Here is a 15,661-nt window from a genome sequence, read left to right on the forward strand (position 1 = left end):
TATATAATTTTTTTTTAAATTTTGAGGTTACCTTTTCACAAGAAACAAAACAAACACATTCCCTTATGTGAGGATTTATCTAAATGCTTATATGAATGAACACCCTCTAATATTATAAAGGACATTCAAGGGCTTGTAAGTTATCGCTAAGGGCCATTAAAAATATAATTATAACAATAAAGAGTATTTAAAGTAATAAAGACTGAGTTGAACCTACATTATTTTCTAAAAGAGACAAATGTCTCCATCACCACGTGCAGTATTTTGTTTTTGTAAACAATTGTAATTTAACATTTATGTTTTTCTTTTCTCGTCAATCCAGCACGTGTTTTTTATGACAAAATATTGTGTCATTTTCACCCCTCAAACCCTCCATGAGTTATACCACGTGTGAATATGTCACCTTTATGGGAGCACCAATTATTTATTATATTTCTATATTTTAATAATTTATAAACCATAACTAACCTAATTATAAATTCACATCCATTTATTCGATTTTCTCTCGTTAATTACTCACATGGAAACAATTGAATATGATGGTTGTTCTTCTCCCTCTTCATCATCATCGTCTCAAACCGAGACTACCGAACAACAACTCATACAATCAACAAGCCACTCGAAAAGAAAGTCTGGAAGGAAGAAATTCAAAGGAACGAGACATCCTGTTTATAGAGGTGTCCGTTTAAGAAACGGGTCCAAATGGGTTTGTGAAATTCGTGAGCCTGGTAAGAAATCAAGAATTTGGTTAGGAACATTTCCTACCCCAGAAATGGCGGCCAGGGCTTACGATGCAGCAGCCCTAGCCTTACATGGAGATAAGTCACCACTAAATTTTGGTGACTCAGCCTGTCTGATTAGACGGGCCAAGTCATCATCAGCTTCTGATATTCGAGAAGCTGCCCTTGAGGCAGCTTTTGCATTTGGGTCAAAAACCTATGACACTAAGCCGTCTTCTTCTTCGGTTTTTCAGATGGAAAAAGATGACGAGCCCTCTATAGCATCATTTGTGGACGAAGAGGTGTTGTTTAATGCGCCGAGTTTTTATAATAGCATGGCGGAGGGGTTGGTAATTACGCCGCCTGGCATGAAAAAGGGGTTTGATTGGAATGAGGATTTTGATTCTAATATTGATATGACTCTATGGAAGTATTAGAAGAACCGGGTCGACCTGAAAAGAAAAGATACATATGATTAGTATTTAGTTCATTTCAGTTTTTGTTTTTGAACATTGGAGCTTATTCAACAGTAAGTGACATAAGTTCAAAAGTCAATAAAAATGAACTCATCATTAATTATGCATCAAGAAAATATATGTAATTATAGGGGAAAAACCCCCTCATTGGAAGCATATGCATGCATGCATTACCTCCATTAATCTTGCTATAAGTTTTTATTCATGAAAACTTTCATGGTATAATATTAGAGGTGGTTTATTTAGCAAAGACAAGTGTAGTTATTTGAGTATTATATTGATCATGCTTATGAATGTTTTATTTTGCCATGTGATAGTAGCTTTGACCATGGTTTTTGCTCTTTGTTGACCGTTTGGTTTTTTCAATATAATCCTAAAATATGAATATTGTATGAAATTTGGACATACACAAGCTTGGTACAATAGTACAATGGCCTTGATAATATTATCTAAACCATGTTGTGCATCAGACTAGGTTAACCATGCCTCGTGTTAGAATAATGTATGACCATCAAAATATTAAATGCTAATACCAACCATACGGTCCACACCAAAACTTTAAATACCCTTCAACAATCAGAATAGCATCGACTCACTCAGTTATTAATTTTAAGTTTTTAACACATACCATACTTATTCTCTCGTCATAGGGTGGTCACACAATACCCCATACTTATCTTGGCCACGATGATCTAGAGATCCCTCGATACACCGTTTCAACATTACGATTACTTCATTTCTTGCTTTTAGCTAGGATTTGAGTGTTGAAGCTCATTCAAATGTAAGTGTCTAAGCTAAATAAATAAATAAATCAATCAAGAAATGAAATCATCATTAGTTAATCATCAAGGAAAAGCATCATTGGAGGCACGCATGCATTAATTAATTATTGTCTAACCTCCATTTCTAACATCCCCAAAATTTCGATCCAAATTTGACAACCAAGTAAAGTTGAAGGATCAAAATTATTCCCAAAAATAAGTGTTGAGAAAATTTAAAGAAAACAAGATCATTCTATAAGGAAATAAAATATCCCATAAATAAAGTCACATTATGTTAAGGATATGGAATAAAGAAATTTCATCCCACATTGAAAGATGTAAGAAAGTGGAAGCATTCCACATGGGTATAAATAAAGAAATTAAAACCCATCCCACATGGAAAGTGGTAAAGAAATGGAAGCTCTTTATAAGGAAGAGATTTTCCATAATAATATTCTTATATGCCTAGCATGCACCCAGTGGTCCTAGCGGAGGGTGTGAAGCACCCGACGCGCACGGGCTCGGGCGATGGGCGCAATGTGGCGCTTTGATGGCACACTTTGCACGCTCACATCGCCGCTTGAGAGCCGCCTTAGTAATTTTGGACAACGAGAATTAGACCAGAAGTGACAAGCTACAAAAGATGAAGGACTGAAAATGAAAAATATTATTCAGGGACCCATCGCGCTACGCGATGAGTCCAAGAAGACGGCCATCGCGTACCGCGATGGACCGTGATGACTCAGGAACACGTGTCACCCTCGTGGCAGCAGGGAAGGACACGTGGCAGGCCACGTGTCAACACGTGGCGCCCATGCAGAAATGGTGGCGTCGCGGTACGCGACGACCAAGGAAGAGGACCCATCGCGTACCGCGATGGGACCCAAAATCAGCCTATAAAGGGAGGGCTCATGGCTCCTACATTCTCACACCAAAACTTTCTCTCTCTAGGATTACTCTCTCACTACCTCGGTTTCCGTGCCGACCCGACAATCGTCACCTCGTAATCCGTGCCACATACCGACGGTACCCTCGAAGTGTGTGCCATCCGAAAATAACCCGACATTCTATCTCGAAGTACGTGCACGTCACGACGACCACCATATGTTGCCTCGTTTTGCGTGCCAACCTCGAAGTTCGTGCTAAGCCCCGAAGTTCTGACAATCTAAGCACCAGTATGCGACATAGAGTAGAAGTGCTGCTCGTACAAACTTAGGTATCTAACTTCGAATACCCGTGTAAGGTAAGGGTTCTGACCTAAGTCATTATATTATTATTATTATATGGCTTAGACCATAGTCAGGGGATAGCCCAAACCTTGTTCATAATTATGTTTACATAAGCTTTAAACATACAAAGGATTATAATAGTGTTTCTTTACAACTAAGAAACATCAGTTTTACATTCATAAGGAAATATAGTTTCTTCACGATTAAGAAACATAGCATTCGTATACAAATATTGTAGTTAAAACATTGTTTCTTCATGTGTAAGAAACATAAGATTTTACATACATAGCAGTCAATGAATGTTTATTCTTAAAGAAGAAACAAATTATAGATGTTTCTTCATGAAGAAGAAACTTATCATATGATTTGGTAAATAAACAGAAAGACTACGGGTCTAAATATTTTATTCAAATAAATGATCAATCAAGGTTTAAAGCTATTTAAACCAGACTAAAGGTCTATAGCCAGATCAAGAGACGATCCGGATATTTATATACCTATTTTATTATAGGTTAATCAATCAATCATTCATTCACAGTCAAGGTTTCCAACGAAATCACCATATCATTCAGAACAGACAATCACAGGTGAATACGTTCAAACCTTTTATAACGTGAATACGTCAACCTTTTCAATCAGTCAAACATATTTATACTCAATGAGACGAACGGGTGTTTGTCTTAACGAGTCAATCAATATCTACATGAGATCATGCAATCTCTAAAACATTATAATACAAAGTAGATAATAAAATCAACTCAGACCGAATACGCATGTGTCTGGATCCAAACATAACTGTTAAAGCTCAATCAATCAATCAAAGGCAATGAAGCCGCGAGCTTAAACGGTCATGACCAGTTCTCAGTTTAGGGCCGTTTGGCTCGGAGAATACCGTTGTGTGTGTAGGGCAGTGGTACATATACCGGAAGTAGAAATGCTTCCGCTGAGATTGTCAAGAAAACTACATTCGTATTGTAATCGTCATTCAAAACGTTTTATAGAGTCATGCGTGTTTACCAGCATATAGCTGACGTATTTTCCCCACATTTCAGGGAATACAGATTAGTACAGGTAGCAAGACATTCATGGAGTTAGATGCTCGCAAGGTAATGATGGCTCAGTTTTTAATTATTAAAATATTGCAAACAATATTTCTACAAGCTTTATAAATCAACATGGGGTATTTATTATCCGAGAAGTTTTCAAATAAATTAATAATTTATTCAACCAAAGTCTTTCGCTAAAATAACCCGCAACTCTGATATATTTACAAAACAGATACCAACTTTTGGTCATACGCCTAGACCCTAAGTCGGGGTGTGACACCATTGATCTTGCTACGAGTTGAGCTTTCTACTTGTTTATTATATAGAAAACTTACGTGCACTCTCTTATGGTGATTTAATTCATAATTTATTTAAAGAGTACAAACAAATGCAAATATAAAACTACATGGTGCATTAATAATAATGATTAAAGGTGGCCTATTAAGCAAATAAAAATGTAGTTAGTTGTTGGAGTTTGGTACAGTATCATACATGTATTCGTACATGTATCTGATTGTATTAATACTGAAAATCAATAAAAACGTGTACTAATACCTACACCACACCGAATTTTTTGGTATGATACGGGTACAGGTATTGGTACGAGTATTTCGGTACGGTACCCGTTTTGTACCGCTTTGATTTTTTTATTTCCAAATGTTCGACGATATTATAACAGGTACTGGCACGAGTAACAAACAACCTGAATTAGTCCGGGTACCGGTATGGGTACAGGTATGTGACAGGCACCAAATTCGTACAAGTACCAAATTGGTCGCTGATTTGCTAATATGATAGTATTGAAGAACCCTAATCCGGTCGACGACTTTATGTGAAATGTTTATTTGTTCGACTTTTGAATGTTATATTATTTAATATTGAAGAAGCAATTGATACTTGTTTAATAATAATTTGGTTGGAGAATTTATTTTATATATTATATATGAAGAATCTTAATTAAACTCCTACATATTTCAAGCATGTACTAAATACCAAACGTACCCGTACTCGTACCCGATTGTACATGTAGTGAAATTCATTAAAAATGAGTATCGATACCCGTATCAAATAGGCTACATTAATACGAGTATGAGTATGGATATTTGAGACAAAATGTTCATCACTAGTTAGTTGAGACTTATAATAACTTATCCCAATGGTTTTAGGTCTCTTGACCAAATTATCGATCTCCATGTGTTTAAATTTTATATACAATCTATTAACCTAGTTCATTATCTATTATAGTTATTATTATTTTATGATGGTGTGTGCCTTTTATTTTGTTTGTTGGTCATGTGTTTAGTTTGAATAATAAGATAGTTATTAACGTTTGATATTATCATTAGTTAGTTAGCTTTGTTATTATGATTTTATTTGCGTCTCACCGTATAATAACCTAATTTCAGTTATCAAATGATCAAGACAAAGTTGCAACTGGCGTAGCTTAGTTGGGGCCAGAGGTGGCCCCGGCCCCCTCCGTTTTTCGCTTGGTTGTGTAAATTTATCCATTTTTGGTCGAAAATTTGTATACATAGTATAAATTTACCTGTTTCTGACCGAAATTTTGAGCCCGGCCCCCTCCATTTTTCGCTTGGTAGTGTAAGTTTTTCCTTTTTCGACCAAAATGTTTAATACATAGTGTAACTTTACCCGTTTGCGACCGAAATTTTGAGCCCGGCCTCTCTGTTTTTTTTGCTCGGTAGTATAAATTTATCATTTTTCGGCCAAAAATATTTATACATAGTGTAAATTTACTCATTTCCACCGAAAATTTGAGCCCGCCCTTATCTAGTTTATGAATTTTTTTTATATATACTGACTCCGGCTCCCTCGACGTTTATGTCCAAGCTTCACCACTAAAAGTTGCAACTGCTTATTTGTTCCAGCCTTACTAGAAGAATTGGTGTTACAACTTACAAGTGGCAAATTGCATATGTGCAAAAGAATAGATACGATCCTATTACATTGATAAGTTTATCATTAGTATGATGAACCGTTGATTATTTTAACTACAAGATTGACATATATTGTTACTAGAGCAACTTGTTGTGGACCAATAATTGATCAATCTACTATAGTGTGAAAGCTCTTAACCTCTATGACATATAGGTACTTCTATATAGGTGCACCAATTAAGCAATTCACCGATTTAGATGGTGACATAACTGACATTAGATGACACTATTGGTAGGTTTAAGACTTTTGAAGAAAGGGTTAAGTACAAAAAAGGTAACCAAGGAGGTAATAAAAATAAACTCATGTTCACACGACATGACAATAATGTAACTCATGGCATACAACTTATATTGTCGGTCAAAACGAACTGGGTTGGGGCGACACCAATTGCTATATTTTATTTAAGAGTAAAGTGTCATTTCGTCATTGTGGTTTGACAAATAATGCGGATTTGGTAAAAAAAAAAGTTTATTTTTTTGCATATGGACCCTCCACGGTTCCCAGTTTTTGCCAATTACATCCAAATTACTAACCTCGTTAAATTTAATCGTTAAGTCAGGGGTAGACATGTATTTTCACTATTTATTTATTATAATACTTATTTCAATGAACCGCGGTTTTCGTTCTTGTGGTTTGTCCAAATCTGCGGTTTTAGTCAAATAGTTTCAAGTTTGCAATTTTCGTCCTTGTAGTTTCAATACACTTGCAATTAAACATGAATTTATTAACCTCGTTAAGTCTGGTCGTTTTGCATGCAACATTTCTTATCCTGTAGATTATTATGTAAATATTTATAGATTTTGATTTGCCTTGGAAATTCCAAGTAAGTTTAAGAAGAGAACAGCGAGCGCAGTCATGACTGATCGATGTTCGTTCTTCTTGAGTTAGCAATGAATCTCAATATTAATGTTACTGAGGTATCTAATATCTTCTTGTACTTTCTGTTTTAGATGTCTTTTATGATGACATATTGATCTATTGATATGCAAAAGAATTGCATAGTCTTGAATAGAGGTGGAAACATGGACGGGCCAATTTTTTGAAATGTGCTGGGTTGAATTTGGTTATCTCGTGAACACTTTTTTATTCATATTTAACTTAAACTATTCAAAAAAACACGAGGCTCACAGTTAGATGTCAATCCTTATATATTGAAGAGATAAAATAATTTGTGAATTGACTATTGGATATAGGTGAAGGGAATGTTGGGGGGGGGGGGGGGGGGGGTTCAAATGACGACATATGAATGTACAAATTTCTATGGTCTTCTAATTAACAATTCATTATATCTAATATCTGATTTAACAGACTTTGTCTATCCTTCGAATTTAGACAAGTTCTATTTACTTTCGAGGATGGGAAATATTGTCGTTTGAAATTATATGTGTTTATTAGACGAATTCTATATTTCCACCCGTGGCGCCCACAGGACAATAACCTCGTTATTATATATATTAAAAAGCAGATCTTCTTCCCTCACAAAGTTACTGTAGAATTTACTGTGCAATTTATGTACAAATTTTAAAGCTGGAGTTACAATTGTATTTTTTTCTTCTTTGTGCAATTTATGTTAATCAGATATCGTTTCGGGGGGTCGCCTTGAGAAAAGACACATCAATCGAATCAGCTTTGGTGATTCAAGATTAGGTTTCTTTATATTTCGTTTTTATTTTATTATCATCTCTGTTTAGGAGATGATTACGAAATCCTCCTGTTTAATACTTTAACTCATCTAATATTATTGTGTTTAAATGTAGCAAGTATCACCACTAATCCTCAAATAGACAACAATCAATGCTTTTAGGGAGTTTAGAAAATGAGGCAAACAGGTGGATGAGAATCCAAACTCAACTCAAAAGGTAGCTCAAGAATTCTTTTAATTAAATTACTGGTCTTTTATTATTTTGTTTATTTTCTTTTGCTAATGCTAATGCAAACTTATGGACTATTCATCTAAAATGTATATATTGCACTGGTTAGGCAAAAAACTTTAACTAATGCAAAAACTCCTACTGAGATATTAGATGGCAAAACGGTGATTTCGTTATGTTATATATGCTACATCTTCATCTAATTATTTTAATAAATATGTTGTGAATTTGGATTTTTTATAGTTTAATACGGTAGATGAATTGAGACTGTATCATGAGTTGTTTGATGTGGAAAAATGGTTAACTTGGTAAATGATTTAAGGGTTGCAGAAAGACGGGTCTATTCCAAGGCAAGTTTATACATTTCCTAATGTTTATTTAAATTATGTACTTAATCATTTGTGTACATTCTATAATCTGGAAACGAATGTGCATACACTATCATTTTGGGGTTATCTAACCCCTATTCTCATTACCACTCTAATTCTGCATTTCTGTTGCAGGTGGTGTCCGGTTTGGTTATTATCAGGTTTTCACATGAATTAATCGACACCAACCCCGAGACCGATTTTCATCTGAAGGCATAACAAAAGACTGATCATGCACATTAGGGTTGGTTCACAACCTGGTTGGCATCCAAAGACATATTTTAGCTTGAGGATAACTGTTCATAACATTTTTTTCGTGGTTTTTACATGTAATGCAAAGCAACCCGTTTAATGGTTCAACACATTCCGCGCATTTGCGCGGGTAAAAGTACTAGTTTTAAATAATCAGTGTGTCAAGTGTAATTGCAAAAATAGTTTTATTCAGACTAGTAACTTATTATACTCTATATGAAAAAATCGTGATATAATATATATATATATATACACACACTAGTTTTTATCTCCCGTATTACGAATGTTGTTTTATATTATCTGTTCTAATATTTATTTACTTTTTGGAATTTTATTTTTTTTATTGTATGAAAGTTAATAATATTATTATGGTTTGATGATAAATTGTTTCACAAATAAATGAGATGTTATAACCCAGCTTAAAAGCTATATGAATTTGATGAAACCTAAGACCCGTTTATTTTTTTACTATAAATTTGGTTTTTAAATTATAAATAACATATATATATATATATATATATATATATATATATATATATATTAAATAAACCAGATATTAATTTTTAGTATATCCCTACTTTATAGAATTTTTAAATCAAATATTTTTCAAAAGGGGGTATCGGCGCAGCTTATTGCCCGTTTGTCTGCCACTTTATTGAAAACATTTTTTAGAAATGGAAATTATTTTTAACATTAATATTTGGTGAGATTAGTTTTTAATTTAATGAGATGTTATATCCGTTTAAGAAATAACTGTGTTTGATGAGACCCATACCCATGAATTCGGGTAAAATGCATGAGAAATCTTCATTTAAAAATCAAGAAAATCTGGTGACTCCAAAAAAAGGGGGAGCGACACGTAGGATTTTTATGGTTTCGTTTATATATACTATAGATAGATAGGAGGTTGTATGCAGTGGCGTAGCCACCATTTGAGTAGGGGGACGGCCGACCCCTGTGAAATTTTTTTACTAGTATATATGTGTTAAAATGCCGACCAACCCCTGTATAATTTTGAGCCCCGACCCCTGTGTGATTTCGAGAACGGCACAACGACCCTGTTGGAATTTCGAGAACAACCTTATGAAATTTGAGACCGGCCCAAATAATTTTTTAACATATTTACAACTTTTATTATATAAATGGATATAAATAATATACCAACTACATTTAAGCTAATTAAAAAAAAGGAGTATGATGGCGGAAGTAATATGTCAGGTAAATTTAACGGATTAAGTGTTTTAATCTAAAAAATGTTTCGGCTATACATTATTTTGTTCACTTACTTCATTTGCATTGGTGTACTGTTTATTCATTAATTGAAGTTAGCTCTTGTATCATTATTACTCATTGCAACTGTATGCGTTGAAATCTTCTTTTCGGCGATGGAGTACGTGAAGTCCAATTTGCGTAATCATATGGGTGATGAGAGTTTAAACGATGATTTTATTTATTTCATTAAGAAAAAACCCGCTTATAAATGTCAAACTAGATGATGTTTTGGTTAGATTTCAGAAATTCAAAACCCGTATAAAACAAAACAAGATATATTGTTCAATTATTATGCATTTATAGTGAAGTTTCTCGTACTTTTTTTTGTTATATATTTTGCTATATAATGAATGCTTTGTTTGATTATCATTATTTTCTATATATATATTTTGCTATATATGACCCAACCGGATGGTTAACTATGTACGGATACAAAAAGTTTCCGACCCTTGTAAATTTTTTTTTTGAATCCGTCAGTTGTATGCATTATAAGGAAACATTTGCAAAGTTAGTTGATGTCATGTATTAAACAGTATACAATAAATTCTAATGGTTACTTACTATCTCTTTAGGATATACTCTTAAATGCAACATCGGTGCGGTTTAATTTAATATTCCATTTAGCGTATCTTCCTTTATTACTGTCACGCGCAGCTCATGTGAGGCATAACAGTAATAATAATATCACCCTTTTTTCTGTTTCTTTTACTTTTAAACAAATACAAAATTAAAATATTTACACACATATTCAGGCCCGTTCCCGAGAATGATAATAAAAAATTAGGCCTCGTGCGAGATAAAATTTGGGCCTCCTTCTTAGGGTGATAGTCGTCCCCTTAAGGTATGGGGCGGGTTTGGGGATTGCCTTTGAATTGATTCAATTGCCTTTGAAATTTTTCGTGGGTTTAGAACGGGTATGTGATTTGTAATATACCTAATTACCCGACCCGATTACATAGCCTCATTTACCTTGATTATATACCTAATCGTAACCCACCATAATATTTTTTTATTATTTATTTTATATATTTTAATGTGTAAAAATTATGATTATATTCGGTTTGCTAAATCACTAAAAAAAAGTTAAAAGAGTCACAATCAATTATATCTTGAATTAATATTTAATAGTTTGTTTAAATCAGTTGCATTTTTCTCATTAAACAATCCATTGTCTTTTATTTTTCTAAATATTTTTTCAGTTAGTTATTTGTTGGTGTAGAAACTGAATATTAATAAAGTTTTAGTTGTGTTGAAACTTGAAATTGAATGTAATTGAGGAGTCTCGATCTTTCTTCCTTTGCATTTAATAATTGTGAGTTTGGGCCTTATATACTCATATACATGTGTTATAAAATCCTTTGGGCCTCATTTAGTTTTTGGGCCTCGGGCCATTGCACGGATGGCACAGCCCAATAACCGGGCCTGCACATATTATATTACACATCCAACAACACCACCGACGACCACAGCAAGGAAGCTTGAACTGATGACAACGAGGCTGGAACGGATGGCAAGGAAGCTTGAACAGAAGCTTTTACAAATGATTTTTGTGCATACACCACACCGTAGACAAGTAGATCTGTAACTCCTCACCTCATTTATCTCCGTCGGCAAGTGGATCTAAGGTTGGAAATTTTTTGGACGACGGAGATGGTGGCCCAGATCTAGGGCTTCTTGATTGAAACACTAGATTTGGGGTATGGTCAACAAAAGTCAAACCGGGTTCCGGGTATTGTTGGGTATTTGACAGGTTGACCGGTTCCTCCGTTTTATTTTTTTGGTTTTGACCGGGTATTTCCGGTTCCGGTTCCTCCGGGTTTTGACCGGGTATTTCCGGTTCCGGTTCCGGTTCCGGACACGGCTCCGGGAGAAATCCTATACCTGGTCCTGCCCGCGGGTTGGGGTGCAAACGAGCTCGGCTTGTTTAACTTAAACAGAGCTTGAGCTCGAGCTCGGCTCGATTCGAGCTCTATTTCCAAAGCTCGAGCTCGGCTCGTGAGCAGTTTTTCAAGCTCAAGTTCGGCTCGGGCTCGGCTCGTTTACCATTTATTAGTGAAGAGGTATGTACCCGCCTCAACACCGAGCGAGGCGGGTCAACCCACAAGATATAGACAAGAGGCTTGAAATCAAGACATTATGAAGGCACAAAGCCAAAACCTATGCGCATGGCGCATATCACAATATGCTCATGCATCACATATGCTCATGCATCACATGCTCAGGCATCACATATGCTCAGGCATCACATATGCTCACGCATCACATATGCTCACGCACATCACATCTGCGCGTGGCGCATCAGCGCGTGGCGCATATCACATGCTTGTGCATATCACATCTGCGCATGAAACATCTGCGCGTAAGAATAAAGAGAAGACCTCGCGCATCCTCAGGATAGGCGCATATCACACATGCACATAATCAACCTCGTCCTTATCCAAATCAGGATTAGGGCAACCTTGATTGTGCACGTCAGACAACTTTCCAGAAGGTATCTTTTTAAGGAATAAGAATATGCTGATGTTGACAGCTGCCAATGAAAGGTGGACAACTCAGCAAAACCCATGTGCTACCACGTGGTTATAACCAATGAGAAAGCACCAGGTGTCCCAAAGGACACGTGGCGCAGATCAATTGGGGGAGGCCAACAAGGCTGGGCCCAATCAGTGGAAACCCTAGCACTATAAATACAACATCAACTCCACAAGGAGAGACATTCAATTACATTCAATCACAGACAGTTACAGTCAGTAACACACACAATCACATCCAATCACATCCAATTACAGAGTATTCAGCTATTAAGCAATACTCTCCAGATTTCCTTACTCTGATATTATTATCTTCTCCCACAAATACTTATTCTCACACCGGAGGGTTACCCCAAAGAGGACCCCTCTGTCCCTTTCTGAGGGGTAAGTTGACGGTGCTGTTCATTTTGTAGGTGGAAGAACACAGATCCAAGAAAACCATCGGTGAAATAGTATAATCACACCCGAGGAAAGTAGATCGTCTACCAGTGAGTCGATCCACGTTTCTTCATTGGCGCCATCCACTGTTACAACGGCAACAAGATCTCATCAGATCTATAAAAAAAAAATTTTCACCATGGTTTCTGGCGTTCGTAACGTTGATCAAGTTCTGGAGGATATTGAACGTGAGGATGTTAATGAGGGACAGCAGTTTCTGAGGGTGCCGCGTGATTCTACGCGCACCACCAGTAACCGTCCCTTCATCACAACTCCTCATGGCCAGACTGAAACTCCTCCAGACGATCTCACGTTACAAAATCTTGCCGGCGCGAAACAAAAAGGACCAATGGGTCAAGAAGATGAAACAAATGACCCTAAAGAATGGCTCATAAACGAGCAACGGCGTCTAATGGACAAGTACAATGAGATGGTCAAACAGAAAAAGCTAGCCGACTTAACACAAAGGCAAGCGTTTGATAAGCAAACTGTTCATGGAACAAAAAGGCCGCGCGCGCCGGAAGAAGGACATTCTATTCACAATGCACACACTGAGTTCAGTGATGAAGAAGTGCACAGCATGAGGAAGACGCGAGATACTCATGCAGGAGGCTCACAGCTCCGCGCGCCTGTGAACATGGCGCCTGGAGCCAGAGCCGATCTGGATCTGCACATACCGTACAGCCCACCAGTTAGAGGGCAAGTGGACGTAACCACACCGTACAGACCAGCCATCTTGGTGAAACATTCAAAGTTCACTGAGCGCATCGCGAAGGCTCCCATCCAGCACAAAACCAAGATGCCAAGTGGTTTGGGCAAATATGACGGCACAACAGATCCAGATGATTTCTTGCAAGGTTTTTACAACACGGGAAACCTAGAAAGCTGGACGATGCCAACATGGTGTCACATGTTTGCTCGATGCCTAACAGGCGCGGCTCGTGTCTGGTTCGAGAGCTTGCCTACTGGGCAAATCGATGGGTTCGAGGAACTATTGGAAAAGTTCCAAGCTCACTTCGTACAGCAGCGCAGACACACGCGCGACCCTGATGACATCATGCACTGCGTGCGCAGGAATGATGAAACGATTGAAGACTACATCACTCGTTTCAATCAGGAGTCTCTGGCAATCGGAGGTATCACTGAGCAACTATTGCGCGTGGCCTTTATACAAGGCGCGCGCAGTGATCAACTCCGCCGAGCTCTTGTGAGCAGAGATGGCATGCCCACCACTTGGGCCAAACTAATGGAAGCATCGCGAGTCTTCGCGAGAAATGAAAAACAAATTGCCCAAGATAGGGCAAGAGAAAGAGCACATCAAGCTGAGTCACCGCGCAGCAAAGAAAAAAGGGGCAAACAGAACTCTGTATGGTCCAGGTTGCAACCAACCAGTTTTTCTCTCGCAGAAAAACAGGCGCAACCAAGCTCACGTCAGCCCCAAAAAGACATTCGTAATCGCGGGGAAGGTGATAAGAGGGAAGGCGGCAGAGATCCTAGCAGACCTCTGCCAAGAATATGGACTCCCCTCACTAAAACGCCTTCACAGGTGTTAAGCACTGAGAATGTCCAGTTCAAAAGCCCCAAGCCACTACACTACAAGGGACCATCAGACAGTGGCAAGTACTGTGAGTTTCACAAGTCCACAGGACACAACACTGATGCATGCCACCACTTGAAGGATGCCATTGAAAAAGATGTGAAATCAGGCAAGCTGGCTCACCTGGTGAAAAACTCAAGACCAGAAAATGAACAATCAGGAGCCTCAGCCAGCAAAAAGTACAAAAGAATCTGTGTAGCCGAGGGAGGAAGGCAAGGGCAAATATCAAGAAAGAGAAGCGCGCAAATCCAAGGAGATTGGCGCGAGCAACAAGTCATCTTCCCAAGAATCAGGGGAGGCCCTTCCATCAGCAGTCCTCTTGTCATCACTACACACATTGCTCATTACGAAGTGTCAAAAGTCCTGGTGGACACTGGCAGCGAATCAGACATCATGTATGAGCAATGTTTCAGAAAACTGGATCCGGCAGACCAAGCAAGGCTTGAAATTGTGAATACACCAATCTCTGGTGTTTCAAATGAAATCATTCATCCCCTAGGTCAAATACAATTTGAGCTAACTATTGGGGATGAGAAACACAAGCGAGCCGAAGTTGTCAACTTCTTGGTCCTGCCCACCACTTCTTGCCACAATATGATCTTGGGTAGAGGAACGATTGCCCAATTTAACGCCATACCGTCGCCAGCGCACGGCGCGTTGGGGTTCCCAACACCAACAAGTGTAACTTTTGTATACCGGGATCATTTGTGTGCAGTGACAAGTACTCCGCGGGAGGGGAGAATGAAACTTCCAATGGCAGACAACGCGCCAGAGGAATGGATTCTCAACCCAAAATTCCCGGAGCAGAAAATCACAATTGGCGCAACGGTATCAGACGACACGAGGTTGAGAATGAAAAGATTGCTCACAGCATATATGTCGGTCTTCGCGTGGCAGCACTCTGATATGACTGGGGTTCCGCGAGACCTGGCGCAGCATTCTCTCAACACCTTCAAGTCTGTAGAGCCAATTGCTCAAAAGAAGAGAGTCATGGGGGATGAGAAAGCGAGGGCCATGAATGAGCAGGTTGAGGATTTACTGCGCGCAAACATCATCCGCCCGATACGATACCAGACGTGGGTAGCCAATCCTGTGATGGTAAAGAAAAGTAACGGGTCGTGGAGGATGTGCATTGACTTCAAGGA

At 37.9% G+C, this 15,661-nt stretch overlaps 1 pseudogene; it reads left to right on the plus strand.

The window, feature by feature from the left end:
• The first annotated feature begins 359 nt into the window (after positions 1 to 359).
• LOC143600749 (dehydration-responsive element-binding protein 1B pseudogene) lies at positions 360 to 1,367 on the plus strand (annotated as a pseudogene).
• Positions 1,368 to 15,661: the final 14,294 nt, after the last annotated feature.

This window comes from Bidens hawaiensis, unplaced genomic scaffold (genome assembly GCF_021521415.1).
Source record: "Bidens hawaiensis isolate Kalapana, Puna unplaced genomic scaffold, B.hawaiensis_p1.1 tig00054864_1, whole genome shotgun sequence".
NCBI classification, from domain to species: Eukaryota; Viridiplantae; Streptophyta; class Magnoliopsida; order Asterales; family Asteraceae; genus Bidens; species Bidens hawaiensis.